At 46.5% G+C, this 17,509-nt stretch overlaps 1 pseudogene; it reads left to right on the top strand.

Annotated features, from left to right (window-relative positions):
- The first annotated feature begins 11,610 nt into the window (after nucleotides 1–11,610).
- On the top strand, nucleotides 11,611–14,158 carry LOC136398378 (four and a half LIM domains protein 1 pseudogene; annotated as a pseudogene).
- Nucleotides 14,159–17,509: the final 3,351 nt, after the last annotated feature.

The raw sequence follows: 17,509 nt of genomic DNA, 5'->3' as shown, positions 1-17,509 counted from the left end.
ACTGCTGTTATAAATGGGCAAGTCCTCCCCTTTCACATCCATAGTGATCATTGCAGGAGCAGCTGTAAGGAGCAGCACAGGGAGCCCCGGGCTGGTCCCCAGATGCCTCTCCCGGAAAACTTCAACTCATCCCAGGTAGGCACAAAGTGTGAGTAGATTCTAACTTCTTCTGGGAGCAGGTTTTGATAAGAGAGAGCAGCTCAAGGGAAGGTTAAAGAGCACAAGGCTAAGAAGAAAGGTGTCTGCTCACCCGCCCCTGCATGAGTATTCCCAGGGCCAGCTCTGCAGGGGGCTTGCTATAGGGACAGCCAGTGGTCTCCCGCCAGCCCAGCTCCCAGCCAGTATACAGAAGGCTTGGCAGGCCCTGCCTTTTCTGGCCAAACCCACATCAGTGTCCATCTCCTGGGAGAGAAGCTGAGTGTGTGAGCAAAGTTCTTGAGATCACCAACCAACTGCTAGTGACTTCACACTTGTTAAGAGTAAGGAATAGAATCCCTGTGGAAATCCACACTGACCTTAGTCTCGATTCCTCACTCTTCATTCTGCTTTGGGAGCCTTAGTTCTTGGAGAAACGATGCTCTTTGGGCCCTACACCCAGACCTTTTATGTGTCCCTTATGAACTATTTCTAACAGAGCCCCTATTGGTCTGTTTGGTGGCAGTGACCTAATGGTAGCAGTGCTCCCGCAGCCTAAGGCTGAATTGTCCTGTATGATATTTTTTGTTTGCTTGTTTGTTTGTTTTCTTCTTTTCCAAGTAAGAAGAGGGTAGATAGAGAGACAGACTCCTGCATGCACTCCGACTGGAATCTACCCAGCAACCTCTATCTGGGGCCATGCTCACAACCGAGTTATTTTTAGCTCCTGAGGTGGAGGCTTCACGGAGCCATCCTCAGCACCTGGAGCCGAAGTGCTCAAACCAATCTAGCCATGGCTGCAGGAGGGGAAGAGAGAGAGAGAGAAAAGAAGAGAGAAGGGGATGGGTGGAGAAGCAGATGGTCGCCTCTCCTTTGCGCCCTGACTGGGAATCAAATCCAGGACATTTACACGCCAGTCCGACACTTTACCACTGAGCCAACCGGCCAGAGCCCTTGTTGACTATTAATTCCATGCATGGCACATGTAAATTTCAGACCTCCATGTGCACAGCACAGGGGAACATACTTTGAGACTCACAGTCCCACATTCTTGGAGATGTCAGCAGGGGGCTGGGATGCAGGTGCCAGCTTGTGCTAGAAGTGATAGCCACTCTGGGAAGGAAATCTGGGCTGCTCCCCACTGCGGGGAGAATCTTGAAGTGTAGTGAGGAAAAGAGCTTCATGTTTGAAGTCAAGAGACCTTCCCTTTCCACCTCTATGGTTTTGTTTCCTTAGACCTCAGAGTCTTTATCTCTAAGCTTGTGAGAATGCCTGACATGCCAACCATCGTGGCGACCCGTAAATATCAGGTGGGGTGGAAACCCCTTAAAATCATATAGTGCTTCCTGAATATAAGGAGGTTATTGTTTGCTTGATCTGCACTGGCCCTCTGGGTGTAGGGAATGTGGTTAGTGTTCAATTCAATGTAACTTTCAGAGAAGTCAAGACACAGCACAGGTCATTGGTTATAAAGGCCACCTGTGCCCATCTCTCACATCACAGATGCAATGAGTCTTTGGAGTTGCACAATATGTGTCTCAGTGGCTCCCGAAACAACCAATCCTTTGATATTAAATTTAAATACCTATATTTTTAATTTCTCATCAGAGTTCCTTGGGAATAGAAAGGTTTTATGTATGTGTGTGTGTTTCATTTTGCAGAAGTCAATTAATAATAACAGAGCCTGACCAGATGGTGGCACAGTGGATAGAGCATCAACCTGGGATGCAGAGGACCCAGGTTGGAAACCCTCAGGCCTCCAGCTTGAGCACAGGATCCCTGGCTTGAGCATGGGATCATAGACATGACCTCATGGTCATAGGCTTGATCCCAAAGGTTACTGGTTTGAGTCCAAGGTTACTGGCTTGAGCCCAAGGTCGCTGGCTTGAGCAAGGGGTCACTGGCTCTGCTGGAGCCCTCCATCAAGGCACATATGAGAAAGCAATCAATGAACAAATAAGTTGCTGCAACAAAGAATTGATGTTTCTCATCTCTCTCCCTTCCTGTCTGTCCCTGTGTTGGGCAGATAAAATATATTATGCTCACTTTGTTAAAGATGGCGCTGCCCACATGGAAGCCATCGCCCAGGTGATATTAATGTGTGTTGGGGGCAGGCTGTGGGCAAGCAGGATCCTTGTAGCCTGGGGCTTGGTTTTAGGACTAAGCCTTTTCCACCCTTTTTGATGTGGGGTGGTACAATCCATCATGCCTCAGATAAGTGACTTTGTATTAGAGACTTCCCTATTTTGTATATGGATTAAAGGTTTTGATTTCTGTACTATAAAGTGGGGCAGACCAGGAGCTTGCTCTCTCGGTTCCTGAGATAAGCATTAGAGAGGAGAGCAGAGAAAGTCCACATGGAGAAGGCCAGGAGAGGCAGCCAAGATGGCAGAGTGCTGAAGGAGAAGCCAGTTTGTGCAGAGTTTGTGCAGGGAGAAGTAAGGAGATGGGGAACAGAGGTGAATAAGTCTGGTGAGCTAGAAACCTTTGATTCTAGGAAACTCGGATAAGTTAGTAGCTTTGTGAACACTGAATGAGTGGGTTTTGGAGCCCAGTGTGTGTTTTTACTTGCCTGCCAGGTGCAAGCTAGGATTAAAGGTAATGGCTCACCAGTTCTTGGCTCCCTTGTTTTTTTACTGACTGTCCGAATCCAATGCAAACCTGCATGGGCTGGGCTGCTGTGATGGTGGCCCTGGCTATTGGCTTTACACCCTGTCTGTCCCTCTCTCTGCACCATTTTTCTGTCTCTCTCACTTGCTAAATAATAATAATAATAATAATAATAATAATAATAATAATAATAATAATAAAATAGTTTAAAGTTAAAAAAAAATGGTTCTGTGGTTAGACCCATTGTGCCAGAATGATTTGGCATTGCAGGGTCTAAGGGGCTGCCTGAGGCTGGTGCCCTCAGGAGGGAGCCTGCCTCATTTGACAGCTCCTAGCCTCCCCAGAGACCAGTGCCTGCTTGAGAAAAAAGAGGAGCCCAAAGGGGTTTGTCCCTCACAGTTCCAAGGGTCAGCTGTCCCCACCAGCTAGCTCCCTTTGCTGCTGCTCTACACAAAAGGCACAGGACAACAATGTGTCTTTATGAACATCTCCTGCAACTCACAGACTTAACAGTTTAAAGAAACTCACTGGAAGAAACAGCCAGCATTGCAATTCTGGCAACATTCTAGGGATTTTTTTTTCTTTCCCCATTTTAACTGTTAAATTCATCTCCAACACTGCACACATGAATGAAATCAATAGTCTTATCAGATCCCAAATCCGTTAGCCAATGTCTCCCCACCACCTGGAGCCAAAAGCCTCTTAGCGCATGTAAGGACCAAGAAAAGATCAGAATGTTTAAAATAATAGGATGCAGGCTAGACACTAACAGAACAGGGAACTTAAGTGTTACAGGCAGGTCCTGCCCCTGACCATTAGGAATGCCATGCCCAAGGTTGTTCAAGATGCTGACTCACTGACCACAAAATAACAGTATATGTGTTTAGACTTGCAGAATTTTGAAAAATTCCATTCCATATTTGGGTTGTTATGCCACATAAGTATGAATTAGCCAATAGCTAACCGCCACATTTGCTTCTATGAACTGCTTGCTTGCTCAGCTTATATAAGGACTTAGTTGTAAGCACCAGGCGCGATTCCCGTTTGTAGCTCCTTGTGGGTACGGTGTCTCTGGACATCAGGGAATTCACTCCTGCGCAGGTTAAACTGGCCAATAAAGAAACATCTATACTCCTGAAAGTCTCCGACGTCTGTTCTCACACCCGGTGCATGCTACAGCGCACATGTGACTTGAGCTGAAAAGGGATTGAGACAGCAGCATAGGCAGCTTTGTCCTGGCACCCTGTTCCCAAACATTTGCTCATTTAGAGCACAGGAATCATCCGTGCTTCCATTTCCTTCCCTCTCAGTTCCATGGACTTCCAGACACGGTCCAGGCATTTCCCTGACGTGTCTCAGTATCCTTCTGCAGGCACCAGTCTGTGACTCTGGGATTAGTGACCAAACTCATTGCTCCTCTCCAATGTTTGTGAAAGTCTAGGTCTCCTGAGGATGGGAGAAGCTGGGGTGCCTAAGTGGGTGGACTAACCCAGGGCGAGGGAGGAAGCAACCATCTCTGGGGCAGGTGTTGGTCAAATAAGTTTGTAAATTGATATATATATGTTTGCTTGCTTATAGTTTGCATTGGATGTAAGCAAGCTGGGTGGTTATAGCCTAAGACTTAGTTTTAAGACTAAGCTTTTCCCCACACCCTTAACTGTTGCATGATGTGGGTGGTGCACTCTTATGAGAAATCCCATCGTGCCTCAGATAAGTGACTTTGTATCAGAGACTTCCTTGTTTGTATATTGGATTAAAGGTTTTGATTTCTATACTATAAAGTGGGGCAGACCGGGAGCTTGCTCTCTCTTGGTTCCTGAGATTAGCATTAGAAGAGAGAGCAGAGAGGAGAGCAGATAAAGGCCACATGGAGGAGAGGAGAGGCAGCCAAGATGGTGGAGTGCAGAGTGAGAAACCAGTTCGTGCAGTTTGTGCAGAGAGAGGGAGATGGGGAACAGAGGTGAATAAGGCTGGTGAGCTAGAAACCTTTGATTCTAGGAAACTTGGATAAGTCAGTAGCTTTGTGAGCACTGAATGAGTGGATTTTGGAGCCCAGTGTGTGTTTTTACTTGCCTGCCAGGTGCAAGCTATGATTAAAGCTAATGGCCCGCCAGTTCTTGGTTCCATTGTTTCATTACCGTCTGTCTGAATCTAATGCGATCCTGCATGGGCCAGGTGGCTGTGATGGTGGCCACGGCTACTGGCTTTACAGCAGGGTTCACCCATCCTACCCTGGGCTAAGAGCTTTCACAGTCCAGGCACTTTGGACAACAGGTGCTTGGGCAGCACCTCTGGCTGGACCCATTATGGGACTGCTGGGCTACACATGCCTCTCATCCACATACATGTGTTCCCACTGTATCTTCTGGAAAGATATGTAGGACTTAACAGAATGTAAGTTTCCTGTGCACTGATTTGGAATGAATCCATCCATGTATCCCCAGGTCTGGTCTATAAGCACCAGTAATAATAAGGACCACTCATGGGGCATCTACCATATGCCAAGCATTTTATATATATATCATCTTGTGGGTACGTTGGGCAGATAAAATGTATTATGCTCACTTTGTTAAAGATGGCGCTGCCCATGTGGAGGCCGTTGCCCAGGTGATATTAATGTGTGCCTCTGTGGGCTGTGGGCAGGCAGGACCATTGTAGCCTGGGGCTTGGTTTTAGGACTAAGCCTTTCCCACCCTCTTTAATGTGGGGTGGTACAATCCAATCATGCCTCAGAGAAGTGACTTTGTATTAGAGACTTTCCTATTTTGTATATTGGATTAAAGGTTTGGATTTCTACACTATAAAATAGGGGCAGAGCGGGAGCTTGCTCTTGGTTCCTGAGATTAGTATTAGAGAGAGCAGAGAGCAGAGAAATGCCCATGGAAGAGGCCAGGAGAAGCAGCCAAGATGGCGGAGTGTTGAGTGAGAAGCCAGTTAGTGCAGAGTTTGTGCAGAGAGAAGGAAGGAGATGGGGAACAGAGGTGAATAAGTCTGGTGAGCTAGAAACCTTTGATTCTAGAAAACTCGGATAAGTCAGTAGCTTTATGAGCACTGAATGTGAGTGGGTTTTGGAGCCCAGTGGTGTTTTTACTTGCCCGCCGGGTACAAGCTAGAATTAAAGCTAATGGCCCACCAGTTCTTGGCTCCGTTGTTTCTTTACCGACTGTCTGAATCCAATGCGAACCTGCATGGGTCAGGCTGCTGTGATGGTGGCCCTGGCCATGTCTTCTGGCTTTACAGGGTACTAATATAATTTTAAATAGTTGAATGGAAAATGCTCAGAAGTGAAGAAAACTTCTTTTTTTGTTTTTTTTGTTTGTTTGTTTGTTTTTTATTTTTTATTCATTTTAGAAAGGAGAGACAGAGAGAGAAGGGGGGAGGAGCAGGAAGCATCAACTCCCATATGTGCCTTGACCAGGCAAGCCCAGGGTTTCAAACTGGCGACCTCAGCATTTCCAGGTTGATGCTTTATCCACCACATCGTCAGGCCCGAAGAAAACTTCTTGAGGTAGCCAAAGCAGTGAAGCCCCTGAACATTTTCTCCTTGACTTTAATTTAATTATAATGTTTGCTGAATAAATGCATTGAATGGATTAATGAATAAGGAAATGAATGTGTGACTGAGTGACTGACTCTCTTTTTCCCCATCTATTAATCAGTCTGTGTGTCTTTCTGTCTGAAGACAGGCAGAGACTATGACTAAAATGAGTCCGGTGTGTGTTTTTATTTGCCTGCTGGGTGCAAGCTAGGATTAAAGATGATGGCCCACCAGTTCTTGGTAATGAATGTTGTTTCATTACCATCTGTCTGAATCCAATGTGAACCTGCATGGGCCAGGCTGCTGTGATGGTGGCCGTGGATACTGGCTTTATAGACAGCAAGTTGGTGTGTTTGTCACTCTCTCTGCTGCTGGCATCCCACACAGATGGACACAGAGGCTGCCTCAAGGCATGGACCCAAGAGCTCCTGGGAAACAGTGCAGGAGAACTCACTCAGCCACATCTACTGAACTTTTATTGTGCGTGCAGCCCTGTGAAGCTCTGAGAGGGTTTGAAAGAAGATGGGAAGAGTGGACTGAGGTTCCTCATTTGTGCAGAGTGTGTGACAAAGGTAGGCGCCCAAATGAGGGCCAGGGTCTTCAGGTAAGGGAGGGGTGGGCTCAGACTCATGGGCAGTAAAGTCAGGAGCACCTCCTTCCTCTCCTGCAGCCTTCATGCCTGGATCCCAGCACTATGAGGGTGCATAGCCAGAGCAGAGATGTTTTGCCTTCTTGTAGCATCTTTGCCTCAATAAGGTAAACTTTCACAGCTGCCTGGATGTGATAGAATCTACATCAACTGATGCACAGGGAGAGCAGACGAGCGGAGGCCGGTATGTCTGCCCACCCAGCCTTTCCAGTGAGAGCACTTGGTCCTGAACCCTCTCCCCCTTACCAGGTGGAAGGCATCGTGTCAGGAGCAGTTGGAAGGATGGAACCTAGATGCACTGCCCCTGCTTGCTCCTCCAACATCCTCCAACAACACGTCCTCCTCTTCCTGGGTCCCAGCCCTCTCCTTGTCCTCACCCTTAGCAAGCACAGCCCTGAGGCTGCCTCTGAGAGAGACGGTGTTGGGCAGATAAAATATATTATGCTCACTTTGTTAAAGATGGTGCTGCCCACATAGAAGCCCATCACTCAGTATTGGTCAAATAAGTTTGTAAATATGATATATATGTTTGCTCACTTATAGTTTGCATTGGATTTGAGGGACAGGCTGTAAGCAGGTAGGGATGTTATAGCCTAAGACAGGGGTCCCCAAACTTTTTATGCAGGGGGCCAGTTCACTGTCCCTCAGACCATTGAAGGGCCGGACTATAAAAAAAACTATGAACAAATCCCTATGCACACTGCACATATGTTATTTTAAAGTAAAAAAAAAACAAAATGGGAACAAATACAATATTTAAAATAAAGAACAAGTAAATTTAAATCATCAAACTGACCAGTATTTCAATGGGAACTATGCTCTTTTCACTGACCACCAAGGAAAGAGGTGCCCCTTCAGGAAGTGCAGCGGGGCCGGATAAATGGCCTCAGGGGGCCGCATGTGGCCCGCGGGCCATAGTTTGGGGACCCCTGGCCTAAGGCTTAGTTTTAAGATTAAGCCTTTCCCACCCTTTTTGATGTGGGTGGTGCACTCTTATGAGAAATCTCATTATGCCTCAGATAAGTGAATTTTTATCAGAGACTTCCTTGTTCGTATATTGGATTAAAGGTTTTGAATCTACACCAGGGGTCAGGAACCTATGGCTCGTGAGCCAGATGTGGCTCTTTTGATGGCTGCATCTGGCTTACAGACAAATCTTTAATAAAAAAAATAACGTGCCTGACCAGGCGGTGGCGCAGTGGATAGAGCATTGGACTGGGATGCAGAAGGACCCAGGTTCGAGACCCCGAGGCCGCCAGCTTGAGTGCGGGCTCATCTGGTTTGAGCAAGGCTCACCAGCTTGGACCCAAGGTCACTGGCTCCAGCAAGGGGTTGCTCGGTCCGCTGAAGGCCCGCGGTCAAGGCACATGTGAGAAAGCAATTAATGAACAACTAAGGTGTTGCAACGCGCAATGAAAAACAAATGATTGATGCTTCTCATCTCTCTCAGTTCCTGTCTGTCTGTCCCTGTCTATCCCTCTCTCTGACTCACTCTCTGTCTCTGTGATAAATAAATAAATAAAAAATTTTAAAAAAAGGGATTTAAAAATAATAATAATAACGTTAAAAATATAAAACATTCTCATGTATTACAATCCATTCATTTCCTACCAGCTCATGTTCATGGTTGCGGGTAGCTGGAGCCAATCACAGCTGTCCTCCAGGACAACACCAAATTTTAATTGGATAATGCATAATGTCCACGGGTCGTTGTATGGCTCTCACGGAATTACATTTTAAAATATGTGGCATTCATGGCTCTCTCAGCCAAAAAGTTTCCCGACCCCTGATCTACACTATAAAGTGGGGCAGACCGGGAGCTTGCTCTTTCTCGGTTCCTGAGATTAGTATTAGAGGAGAGAAAAGAGAAAGGCCATGTGGAAGAGAGGAGAAGCAGCCAAGATGGCAGAGTGTTGAAGGAGAAGTCAGTTTGTACAGAGTTTATGCAAAAAGGAGATGAGGAACAGAGGTGGATGAGACTGGTGAGGTTAGAAACCTTTGATTCTAGGAAACTCAGATAAGTCAGTGGTTTTGGAGCTCGGTGTGTGTTTTACTTGCCCTCTGGGTACAAGCTAGGATTAAAGCTAATGGCCCACCAGTTCTTGGTTCTGTTGTTTCATTACCATCTGTCTGAATCCAATGTGAACCTGCATGGGCCAGGCTGCTGTGATGGTGGCCGTGGATACTGGCTTTATAGACAGCAAGTTGGTGTGTTTGTCATTCTCTCTGCTGCTGGCATCCCACACAGATGGACACAGAGGCTGCCTCAAGACACGGACCCAAGAGCTCCCGAGAAACAGTGCAGGAGAACTCACTCAGCCACATCTACTGAACTTTTACTGTGCGTGCAGCCCTGTGAAGCTCTGAGAGGGTTTGAAAGGAGATGGGAAGAGTGGACTGAGGTTCCTTGTGAATGGATAAGCAACCGGTGTTTGTCTGCATTTGATGGGTACCAGGATGTGTTGTAATCAGGTAAAATAAGACATGCAGCCACAAAAATGATCATCATGAGACACAAACAGGAGGCATGGAGCACATGCTGGGCCATACTGGGAAGCACCAGGGTTGGTCAGAAAGCAGGAGTGAGGGAAATGCAGGCAAGAGCCTTTATTGTGGTTTTGTAGGAAGAAATAGGTGAAGCAGGTGAGCAGGCTTAGGATTGGCCAGGCTGAATACTTTCAGTGGGTGAGGCATGGGTGCTGGCCCAGTTATCTGACACTTGGCCCTGGGGGGATTGGCCTGAAGTGTGAGAGCACCACAGAGGAGGTGTGGGGGGTGGGCTCTGGATCTGTTGGCTTATGTATGAAAGGTCATTTCAAAGAGGAGTTTGCTGTCTCTAGAAATTGGCTAACCCTGGCAGGGACAATCCCTCTAGGCCAATGTAAAGCCAGTAGCCACATGCTGTGTGGAAATCTAATGTAGATGGGCATGATATATCTGTCACTTTCTAGAAACAAGAAGTCCTGAAAAAGGGAGGAGTAGGGGGAGGAAGGAAGAAGGGAAAGAAGGCAGAGGAAGGGGTGGGGGAGAAAAGGGAATTTTTGAATTTATTCAAAGGAGTCGAAAACTTATATCCACACAAGAACACATAGATGCACATGGATGTTTATAACAGTTTTATTCACAATTGCCAATACCTGGAAGCAACCAAGATGTCCTTTAGTAAGTGAATGGATAAATATACTTTATCCTGCTGTATCCTGTTGGTACATTCAGACATGGAATATTAATTCAGCACTGAAAACAAACGAGCTATCAAACCAAAAAAAAAGACATGGAGGGAGCCTTAGATGAACATTACCAAGTAAAAAAGCCAATCTGAAAAAGAATGCAGACTGCATAACTCCAACATATCACATTACAGAGAAGGCAAAACTATGACGAATAAAAATATCAGCGTTTGCCAGGAGTTCAAGAAGAGGAAGGGATGATTAGGCAGAGCACAGAGAATCTGGGGGGTACTGAGCCTGTCCTGTGTTATACATGTGTCCAAACCCACAGAATGTACAAGACCAAGAGTGAACCTTAGTGTAAACTATGAATTGTGGGTGAAAATGATGCCAATGTGGGTTCATCACTTGCAACAAATGTCCCACTCTGGGGGGGAGATGTTGATGGTGGGGGAAGCTGTGAGGAAAGAGGTATATGGGATACATCTGTACTTTCTTCTCAATTCTGCTGTGAATCTAAAACTGCTGTAAGAAATTGAAGTCTATTTTTTCAAAAAAAGAAGAAGAAAAGGAAAAGAGGGAGGAAGGAAGGGTTCTGCAGAGGATTGAAGCCCTGTTTCTGAAATCTTTTCTCCTCTTTTTTAGAAATACAATGACATTTATACTAGCCACCAACTCCCTAGCCACCTCCTGGCCCCCAGTGATTGAGATGACAGCAGTCTGGGGTCTGTGCCCCCGACTCAGTTATCCTCCTGGGGTCTCTGCTCCTTGTCATGCTGGAGTTGCTCCCCAGGGCCCATGGGAAACACAGGACCCCTTGGCCTCCATGAGCAAGTGCTGGGGCTTCCCTGTGCTTGTCTGCTCTGAGGGGTGTATGAGCCCCAGCTTCTCCCATGTGTCAGCTTCCTTGGGGTTCAGGGTTTGTCTTTCTTTGCTCTCACCCTACAAGTACCACCCCTCTTATTCTTCTTCTGATGACACTCCTGCCCCCACCTTCTGGAAAAGGCTTTATCAAAGTCAAGCTCAGCTCAGAGCCCCCAGGGTCGATCAGGACTTCAGATGACAGACCCTCCACTTCAGTGGCGTTGGGAGGGACTGTATGTGGGCACGCTGGTTCATTTTTACTGCTCTTGGACTTGAATTTGAATGTGATTCTCTTCATCAATGTGATTTTTATGTTCTTTCTCTTTTTTAAAGCTTTCCCCCCAAAGCCTAGGGTGTATGCATATATGCTTATCCCCAAACATCCTAAAATGACATTTCCCTTTCCACCAAAATTTTTACTCAGTCTTCTTCATAAATCAAAAGTTAACCCAGATAGTAGTTCCTCTTATTGGTTCTTTTTTATGCTTTTCATTTTATAACTAATTAAAAATTAATTTGAGCTGCCACTGCCGCCACTGCGCCTCGCTCCGTGTGGTGCAGGGCCTGGGAATAGCTGCGCTGCCAGCACCCCAGGCAGCACGTGGCAGGCTGCTGACAATGATGTCTTCCCTTGCCCAATACATCCCATTGTCCACACATTCAGTGGGAAGTCCCTCCAGGTATAAGGTGGGCACCATGGCTGAGAAGTGTGACCGACGCTACTGCAGGGACCCCCTGACAAGAAAGAAATCCAGGGAGAAGGATGGCGCACTGCTGCCTGAAGTGCTTTGACAAGTTCTGTGCCAAGACCTGTGCAGAACGCCTCAAGCCTGTGGTGAAGACTTCAAGGAAGTGCACTAAAGAAACTGCCACTGGCACGGCACCTGCTTCCACTCTGCCAAGCGCCTGCACCCCTTGGCCAAGAAGACCTTGATGGGCAAGGACAATAACATCCTGTGCAACAAGTGCAGCACATGGAAGGACTCTCACAAGTGCAAGGGTTGCTTAAAGCTGACTGTGTCCAGAGATCAGAGCATGGAGTACAAGGGGACCACCTGGCACAGACTGCTGCACCTCTGCAAGCAAGGCATCAGGACTGGAAACTTCTTGCCTACAGGGAAGGGCTGCTATTGCGGGACTTGCCATAAGGTCACATTTGCCAAGCACTGCATGACATGCACCAAGAGTCTGGTAAAGGCTCCAGTGTGGTGGCCCATGAAGGACAATCCTGGCATGATGACTATTTCCACTTCAAAAACTGCTCCGTGGCCCTGGCCGGTTGGCTCAGTGGTAGAGTGTCGGCCTGGCGTGCAGGAGTCTTGGGTTTGATTCCTGGCCAGGGCACACAGGAGAAGCGCCCATCTGCTTCTCCACCCCTCCCCCACTCCTTCCTCTCTGTCTCTCTTCCCCTCCCACAGCCGAGACTCCACTGGAGCAAAGATGGCCCAGGCACTGAGGATGGCTCTATGGCCTCTGCCTCAGGTGCTAGAATGGCTCTGGTCACAACAGAGCAACGCCCCAGATGGGCAGAGCATCGCCCCCTGGTGGGCATGCCGGGTGGATCCCGGTCGGGCGCATGCGGGAGTCTGTCTGACTGCCTCCCCGTTTCCAGCTTCGGAAAAATACAAAAAAAAAATACAAAAAACAAAACAAACAAACAAAAAAACTGCTCCATGCATCTGGCCAACTAGCGTTTGTTTTCCATCAGGAGAAAGTGTACTTTCCCGACTGTGCCAAAAAGCTGCAAAGTGACAGGGGCTCCTGTCCTGTAAATAGAATTGAGCCTTGTTCTTTGTGCCCTTGCCCCCTGCCCTGTGCCATCCACAGGGAAAAAGTGGCCTTTCACCTCTTCAAAGTCACTCATCCATCTTCTCCCCCACTTTGCAGTGTTACTCATATAAGGATCCTAATAGGATTTAGCAAAAAGCAACCCCACAGCAAAGTTAATTTTGCAATGGCTGCACTTAAAAAACGAACATTTAGGTAGAGTGGCTCTTCTGTGTGTTTATCACAGAGCAGAAAAATGCAAGCCATTTAGCTACTTCATGATGTGAGCTAGAAGCCTTAGAGATAAAGCCCCCACTGAGATGGCCTTCCTGGCTCAGTTGAGACCCACTGTGTCATTAAGTGACACGCAGGAGCTGGGGTGGCTGCTCTCACTCACTGCTCACCCTATTCTACAAGCAAAAAGAGAACCTCCTGAAACACCTGGTTTAACGTCCTCATCAAAACCTTCCTTCTGTTCTTTTGTGCTTTCCATCGACTAATATGAATTTCTAGAAAATTAACATTGAACCTTAGCTGTGATTCTACATTGACCTTTTCTCCATACTAACATTTGAGTTCCCCATGTACCCTGTCTTCACAGCGTTCCTACTTTCAAGCATGACACGTGCGGGTGATCTGGAAAGTGTATAAGGGAAGCATGTGGTAGGGTCGACACTAGAATAAGTAACACTCTGGCTTTTTTATTTTGTAGGAAACTCTAAATACTTGGGGAAAGAGAAATGAGAGCACCTGGAAGAAAATATAAAGAAAGAAAAGATCACACAGATTTAAAAAAATAATACCCTTGCCCTTTCTACCATCCTGCAAACACAGGCATGCTTCTCAGAGAGGAGAATAAACCTCAAAAAGGCAAGAGCCTCAGGGTTGTCTAGCCCAGTAAGCCCAAAGGCAGCTGCGTGGGGTGTCTCTGCCCTGAGGGTCCCGGAGCAACACTCCATGCCCTCCATGGTCCCCTCAGCAGCAGCCTGGGTGTGTGGATGCTCAGGACCAGATGGAACCCCCTGCAATACAAACACACACACCTCAGCCTGGCCATGAGCATTTTGTTAATTAACCTCAGAGCTGGGAAGAGAGAAACCTTGGGAACAAGCCTGTTACACTACCTATGGGCTCGAGAGGAAGCATAATAGAAAAGTGAATCAGTCTGTTTTTGCATATTCTGTCTGTGAGCCACAAGTCACTCTTGCCACAATTCATTAAATGGGGGATTGTGCCATTATGTCTCATTAATGCAAAGCTGCAGCTAAGGCTGGTACTAGTCATAGCTGCAAACTGAAGAAGATGCCTTTGGGAAGCAGCCCCATCCTGCCTTTTGATCTCACAACCTCGTTCCCAGTGACTGACAGCGCCCCACCTCAGGGTCCAGCACTCAGGCTCATGAGGCTGGCTTGCAAGTCTGCGTAGAGCCACGGGGAAGAGTGTGGTGCAGGCTTCTGAACTTGCTGTGAGAAGTCAGGAGCAACAAGTCCCAGGTCCTGAGAATCCCCACATGACAAGTCTGGTAACAACTAGGTCTTGGCGGAGATCGGGCATGGGCGTTTGAAACCCCTTGCTTCTGGTTTCTCCCTGACCATAATCATCATCCTATCATGCCTCCGTGCGTGTCCCATTGAGGCCCCAGGGCACTTGTGTGGCAGGGACATTTGACACTCCACAGGCTGTATGTAACTAAACGGGATGGAACATACTGATGGTTCTGTCTTATTAAAGGAAAATGGAAATAAATTCACTTCAGAGAAAAGATCAAGCCATGATGTCACACAGAAAAGGGAACAGACCAGAAGGTTCTCTGCATTGTGCTTGTTTCTGGTTTCTTGGGTTTACAGTTAAATTGTCTTTTAAAGCCATTTTCCTTTTTTCTCCCTGTTTTGAACTAATTCTATCCAACCATCCAGCACAGATTTAGAACCGTTAACCTGGAAAAGAGGAGAAATGGGAGGTCGTCTTGGTAACTAGTGTCTGTGGGTGGCCCGGCACTCGCTGCCTCTGATGAGTCTGGAGAGAAGGTTCTGGCCAGCTCTGTGGCTCTGCTCTGCCCCTCTGCCAGGCACTGTCGGGAGGGGTGGGAAACGGGGCGGCAACACCTGTCAGGCCACTGCCTCTGCCTGGGGCAACAAAGCCCCTGTTTTTCCATCAGGTTTTTTGTTATGCTTTTTAAAAAACATTTATTAAATTAATTGAGGTGACACTGGTTAATAAAAGGATATGGGTTTCAAGCATATAATTCTATAATGCATTATCTGCATGTTACATTGTGTGTTCTTTAGTGTGTGTTGCAAATATGCCTTTTTCCCATTTTATCCTCAAGCCTCTGTTTAGATCACCAGAAACATTTTATGAATTAAAATAGTACCCTTTGGCCCAGAAATTCCCACCTGGGAATCTAACCAAACGAACTAATACACAGTACAGGAATAGCTGCATGCCTGAAGATGTTCAGTGCCACAGTGTTACTCCGTGACAGATGAACAGCAGCTTACATAGAAACAGTAGAAGGATGACTATGTAACTTGTAGTATTTACAAAAAATGTATGATTAAGCAGGCAAAAAAATTACAGCTAACACTATGTGGAAACAGAGAAAGACACATGTTACAGTCTTGAGTTTAAAAAGAATACATTATACATATAGTAGGTAAAAAATATATATATACACAGGACAAAGGACACAAGGGAATGAACAGAATAGTATCAGTTACTGTGTTAGGTTAGTAGCTAGAAGCATGATTTCCCACCAGCTTTTATAATTAATAAAATAAACAACATCCCTAATTTCAAACATAAACCAACATCCCCATTATGTACAAAGGTCTCTTATCATTTTTTTTTAACTAAAATTATTAGGTATGGACCCAGTGAGTCAAGAAAGATTAAAAGTTGGGCATTTTCAAATTTGGAAAAAGACTTCTTTTTACCGAAGCAGTAAAACTGCTCTTTTTACCCCATTTTATTTTTGTTTCATTAGGTAAAATGCTTACTTTTCATTATCTGTTGACCTTATTTAACAGTGCCCCTCATGCAACCTTTGGATTTCCAGGTAACTGTTTCCAATTGACCCCAGTACCTTTGCTGTGTCACTGACAGCCCGTCTCGTCGCTGCAGGCTCAGAAAGTAATGGTGGGACCAGGCGAATGTCAGACACATCTCCTCAGAGTTCTCACATAGCCATCCGTTGGGGTGGGCAGGCACAGCATTTTGTTTTCACTTCTTTAGTTTACTGAGTCTATAATTGTATAATAAGCCTAAGGCATTTATACTTAGTTTTATAGTGATATATATTTAAGTATCATTTCAACAGAAATATTTTCACTCAACACTTAGGGAGTATTTCTTTATAAGGGGCCAGTCCTTATTAAGTCTTCAATTATTTTCAACTGATAAGAACCCCGAGTCTAAGGAAGGAGAGTGATTGGGTCTGCTCCCTCTGGGGAAGAGAGCCTCGAACCTGCTCTCACGCAGGGTTTAGAAGTCCATCAGACTCCACATCACATGTCTGAGAGCTCAGTAGCACTTGTGGCTTCCCAATACTGTCTGGATAATGATGGTCACATTTTTCTAACAGACTCAGGCCTCTCCTCCAAGCTCCAGATTGACATCTCTTCTTGGACATCTCAGACTTAACAGAACCCTCCCACTGAGAAGGACTAAAGCTTGGAACCTCCTCCTCCTCCTCCTTCTTCTTCTCCTTCTCCTTCTCCTTCTTCTTCTTCTCCTCTTTTTTCTTTTTCTTCTCCTTCTTTTTCTCCTTCTTCTGTCAAAGACACACAGACAAGGACAGACAGGAAGCAGGAAGGGAGAGAGATGAGAAACATCAACTCATAGTTGTAGCACTTCAACTGTTCACTGATTGCTTTCTCAAACGTGCCTTGTCCCAGGGACTCCAGCTGAGCCAATGACCCCTTGCTCAAACCAGTGATCTTGAGTTATGTCTCAAGCCAGCGACCATGGGGTTATGTCTATGATTATACGCTCAAGCCAGCAACCCCGTGCTCAAGCTGAAAGAGCCCATGCTCAAGACAGTGATCTCAGGGTTTTGAACTTGGGTCCTTGGCATCCCAGGTCAATGCTATCCAAGGTGCCACCAGCTGGTCAAGCTCGCTGGTCAGGCTCAGAGCCCTCTTCTTAACAAGGCCTTGTCCTTGGCCTGTTGTCCTTGGTTTGCAGCCCAGGCTGACAGAGAGCCTGCCAAACCGGTTTAACAAGCATCCCTCATCCTTTATACATAATCCAGTTCCTCTTTCCAATTTTCCACTCCTGACCCCCTCACTCTGCCTATTGGCTATAAATCCTCAGCTGCCCTGTTGTATTGGAGTTAAACCTCTCTCCACTATTGCAGTAGTCCTGACTAAAGTCTTCTTTGCCTGTCCAATGCAATTTTTCTTAGACACCCCACACTCTCCCCAAGTCTCTGTACCAGTTTTCTCCACCAACTTGAGCCATAAAACCCATGAGCCATCCTTAACGCCACCCCTCCTCTTATTCTTTGCATCTAACCACTCCGTCTTCAGTATGTCCTTTTCCTCCTCTCTCACTACCCTGGCCACCATGATCTCTAGCCTACATGACTGCAGGCTCATCCAGCTGGTCTCCCACTTCCACTTCGGTCCCCCTCCATCTATTCTACACCAAACAGTAAGAGTGAGCTTCCGATAGAATAAATCAGATCATGACACTCTCCTGCTTAAAGCCTCCGAGGGCTTCCTATTCCTCTGAGATTGAAATCCAGACTCCTTACTGGCTACAAATTCGTGTAAG

This window comes from Saccopteryx leptura, chromosome 3 (assembly GCF_036850995.1).
Source record: "Saccopteryx leptura isolate mSacLep1 chromosome 3, mSacLep1_pri_phased_curated, whole genome shotgun sequence".
Taxonomy (NCBI): domain Eukaryota; kingdom Metazoa; phylum Chordata; class Mammalia; order Chiroptera; family Emballonuridae; genus Saccopteryx; species Saccopteryx leptura.
Note: the sequence above shows the minus strand (reverse complement) of the source record. Positions and strands in the feature narration are given on the sequence as shown.